The sequence below is a fragment of the Curcuma longa genome, unplaced genomic scaffold (assembly GCF_044706935.1).
Source record: "Curcuma longa cultivar G26 ecotype Majalengka, Jawa Barat unplaced genomic scaffold, ITB_CL_G26_1.1 contig_13899, whole genome shotgun sequence".
Lineage (NCBI taxonomy): Eukaryota > Viridiplantae > Streptophyta > Magnoliopsida > Zingiberales > Zingiberaceae > Curcuma > Curcuma longa.
The window spans coordinates 1-4,732 of NW_027429583.1; the positions used below are offsets into that span (position 1 = coordinate 1).

The following is a 4,732-nucleotide window of genomic DNA, read 5'->3' on the forward strand; positions in this document are numbered from 1 at the left end:
GTGCGGCGGTCCTCGCAGGACAGAGGCGGGCGGAAGGAGGGAAAAGGGACGGCGAGGGCGTCGTCCCAGGCGACGAGCTGCAGTGCGCGGCCGTAGGAGGTATCGACGGTGCGGAAGCGGTCGGGGTGGGAGTTGCAGAGACGCGAACGGAAGTTGGGGGGGAGGCCAAGGTCAGGGGCGAGGTGGACGAGCTTGGAGAGGACGAGGGAGCGGCGTGGGGAGAGCATGAGGAGACGTTGGAGTTTTGAGGCAAGGGCAGAGGTCAGGTGGGAGCGAGCAAGGGACTCGCGAGCGGCGAGATCCTCGGCGGCAGGGGTGAGGGCAACGGAGAGGAGGTCGGAGGGGAGCGGAGGAGGCGGAAAAGGGCTGGGTAGCGGAGGACCATAGAGAGGAGGGAGCGGGAGGGGGAAGGCCGAGGTAGGGGCGGCAGCGGGAGAGGATGCGGAGGGGGAGGAAGTGGCGGGGTTTGGAGAGGAGGAGGGTCTTAAGTTTGCGGGCGAAGCGAAGGCGGCTGTGCTTGGATGCGTTGCGGTCGAGCGGGGGGAAGCGGACGATCTTGGAGGAGGAAGCAGCGGTGACGGTTAGAGGACGAGGAAATTTCCGTCCGGTGGTGGTGGTGGTGCGGTTTGAGAAGGAAGTGGAGGAGGATCGAATTGAGAAGGAAGTGGAGGAGGATTGAATGACGGTGGGCGGGAGGAAGGAGGACTTGAGAAATGGGGAATTGCAAGGGTCCGCACTCAATATCGGTGGTGGGGTGAGAACGGGAAGAGCAACGAGCGCTAAGGAGCATGAAAAAGTCAAAGCTTTGGCTTTGCTGGGATTCTCATCATTAAGTCAATTGATGAACAATTTGCAACTTCAGAAAAGGCCCTTGCAACCTTGCTATATATCACTCTAATAATGGGATTCTCATCATTAAGTCTCACCTGCATGAAAGGCGTGCGAGAGCACATCATGAAAATAAGAGATATAGCGGCTCGATTGAAGACATTCGAGATAGAAACATCTGAAACATTCTTTGTGCACTAAATATTATACACTCTTCCTCATCAATATGGTCCTTTTAAAATTTTCTACAATACACATAAGGATAAGTGGTTAATTAATGACCATGTGTGTACAAGAGGAAGGTTCCATCAATAAGTGGTTAATTAATGACCATGTGTGTACAAGAGGAAGGTTGTTGATGGAAATGAGTGATAATGTTCTTATGACGGTACAAGGGAAGCCACAAAAATAAGTCAAAGTCAATAGAAAAGGGAAAGGACAAATTTCACCATAACCTAACATCAAAAAGAAATCCAAGTGTTTCTTCTATAAAAAGAAGGAGCACATGAAGAAGGATTGCAACAAATTTAAGGATTCACTTGAAAAGAAAGGGATTCCTCTCTCATTTGTCTGTTATGAATTCAATATAGTTAGTACGATTTATAACACTTGGTGGATTGATTCTGATGTAGAAAAATCGATAGGGAAATCTCAATAGAAAACCTTAAACTTTATTCAATTCTCAAGAAATCACAAGTATAATAATCAGAATTGCGGAAGCATACCAGGATTCATAGTTTGCAATCGATCTAAAGCCAAGATCTTCAATTTGCAGATTTTCTTAAGATTCCATAGAGTTTTGTCGATGGGGAACAAAACTGAAGCGTCGTTCTACAAATTAGGACCATAACCCCTTTTATAATTATCCAAATTTGCTTCTTTCTAATTTGACCATTCAATAAATTAAAAATTACACATGTGGTATCCACACTATTATATTCATGGCAATTAAGCCCTTAAGTCAAATTCTTTAATCATAATTTGACCACATTAATTTTTGACTTATTTAATTGATGACATGACATTTATAATTACAATTATGATCTCAAAATTCTAATAATCTCCCACTGAATCATATATGTAAATTTATAAATGTGTTAACTTTAGTGAGCTCAAAATTTTGTCATCATAGTCATAGGGTTTCCTTAACAATCTCGTCCATTAATTATATAGACATAGGATCAATGTAGTCTTTGTTGTATCTATCACAACTAAACCATCAGTGGTCACGTATATCAATATAATCAAATAACATTGATAATCATGAATGTGTGGCATGAAAATTACATGCAAGGTGATCTATTCATGTCAATTTTCAACTGGTCCTCCTTAACCAAAGTGAGATCAAAATATTAACTTAAGTTGTACAAAGTGTAATGAAGTAAACATTAAACTTTATATCTGATTAAAAAAACTTGGTATGTAACCAAACATATATGGAAAACATAATTAGTACAAACTCCCACTAGATCTAGATTTCATCAAATTGAATAACACCCCATAAGAGTGATATGCTCATAGAAGACATTGGGTGGTAAACCCTTTGTAAAAGGATCTGCTATCATGGAGTTTGTACCTATGTGTTCTATCAAAATTTGTCCACTTTGTACTCTTTTCTTTCACAACAAGGAACTTGATATCGATGTGCTTTAATTTTGTCGAGCTCCTATTGTTGTTGGAATATAATACAGCTGATCTATTATCACAAAATAATTTCAATGGTCTCTCAATCATTCCCAAAATACACAACCCAGAGATAAATTTTTTTAACCATATTCCATGATTTGATGCCTCATAACATGCTATATATTCTGCTGCCATGGTGGAAGAAGCTGTCAGTGCTTGTTTACCACTTCTCCAAGAGATAGCTCCGCCAGCCAATAGAAAAACATAGCCTGAAGTGGATCTCATGCTATCTTGGCATCTCGCAAAATCAGCCAGAATATCCCATGATCTCAATAGTATTTGACCTCTTATATGTGAGCATGTATTCACTAGTTCTTTTTAAATATCTCATTACCCTCTTTGCTACTTGATGAATTAGAATTTTATTAATTTTAAATCGATTTATTCTTGGGCTTTTATATGAAAATGATCATTTATTGAATCGATTTGACCATATTTGTCCCATATTGCATAATTTGAGGTTTGATATAATTTTTGTGATTTAATGGTAATTTTTTGGCATTAATTTGATTTTTATTGATTTTAGGGTTAAATCGGACCCGACTCGAGCTAAACCGTGGTCAACTCAAGTCAAATTACCAAACCGATCAAGCCAACATGGAGGACATGACTCAGATCGAGCCTGATCAAAATTTCAGAATTTTTCAAGAACCCTAGACTGCCCTAGAGCCTAAATCAATTTCGGCCGTTGGATTTAAAAGCAAAGGTTCAGATTCTCTGATTAATCAGCCGATTAAATACCCGAACTTACCCGATGAACAGTGCCGCCGCACTGTGCTTCGTCCCCGCGAGAAGAAAGCTCTGCCGCGACGTACGTGTAGGCGCGCCCTCGTCCTCCCAAATCAACTTCATTGGACTCCTTGATCTCTGAAGAAGCTAAAGCCGGCCGATTGGGTATATTTTGGCGGCTGGAGGAGGAGCGACGGAGAGGGTTTCTCCGGCGACCTCACCCTCTGTTTTTGTCATCTCCGGCGGTTCGCTGTGCAATCCGAAGCCAAGACCAATTGGAGGGGTTCTCCTAGGTTCGTAGAGCACGCCTATAGCATCAGCAAACCGATCGGTTCACGAAGACGCAAAGGAATCCAGTTTGTCAGCTCAAACTCGTCTGCAACGCATTTTTACTGTCCGTGGAGGGTTTCTTCGGGCTTTTGACGGTGCTAGCGGCGAGCAAACACCTCTTGAGACCATCTTCCAGCTTCAGAGGGGTTCAATTGCTTGATTGACACCAAGCTACGGGGATTCGAAAGGAGAAGAAGAGGCTGGACGTGTTTCTGCGTTTCTGAACATTTCTGATACCTTTCGTTTCTGATTTCTGATTTTGAATCTATTTAACTCCCGTTTGATGTTGTGTTCGAATTGAACTTGTTGCATTTGGTTATTAGATTGTTGTTTGGATTATGTTTTGAATTTGCTTCATTTTAGAACTGAATTGGCTTGTCTCGAATCCTTTCAAATTTCTGGAACTTCCTGCACTGTTCCGTATCACCTTGATAAGTCTGTTTAGAACCTGTAATTGCAATCCGTGGCAAATGTTGATGTTGGTTTAGCTAATTCAGTTAACCGAGTTGTTTTGGAGATTGCTAACTTAGATCTCACATATTTGAAAGCTTAATGAAACTCCGAATTTCCATTCCTCAGTCACTGTTCAGTATCATTGGATTCAAATTGTGGGTGTAAAGCTGTCAAACACCATTGGATGCAAATTTTGGTTAATACACAATGATAGTGTGGGTAGTGTTCCGTGCCAAACTTCCTTCCCATGCCAATTTCAGCCACCAAATTTTAGTTCCCTTTGATTGCTTATAGTTCAATTGAGTTATTAGTTTTCTTTGATTGCATCTTGTTTTGATTTTTTCTTAAGCTAGATTAGTTTCGTTAAACTCATTTCTTGTTTTAGTCTAGTTGTTAAAGTCCTAAATTCTTGCATTGCATTCCTAGGTAAAGGATAATTTAGCTTCATTCACAAGTGTCATTAATTCATCCATGTTTTAATACTTTTGATTTGCATTTCATTCTAAAATCCCTAAAACCCCATTTTCATTGAAAACCCCAAAAAGAACGACACTTAAGCTCGAATTAAACGAATTTCTGCTAGTCCTTGGAAAAACACGACTCGAGGCCCCTATACTTCATTTATTTGCAATTATCGTGGGTTTTCGATAAAATCTATAAATTCTAATTTGAAGCCCTATCGTGACATCTAGTTTAGGGCTTTTCA

General features: G+C 41.0%; 1 pseudogene; it reads right to left on the reverse strand.

Annotated features, from left to right (window-relative positions):
- Positions 1–7: 7 nt before the first annotated feature.
- On the reverse strand, positions 8–3,366 carry LOC141816011 (protein WHAT'S THIS FACTOR 1 homolog, chloroplastic-like; annotated as a pseudogene).
- Between the last annotated feature and the right edge of the window lie 1,366 nt (positions 3,367–4,732).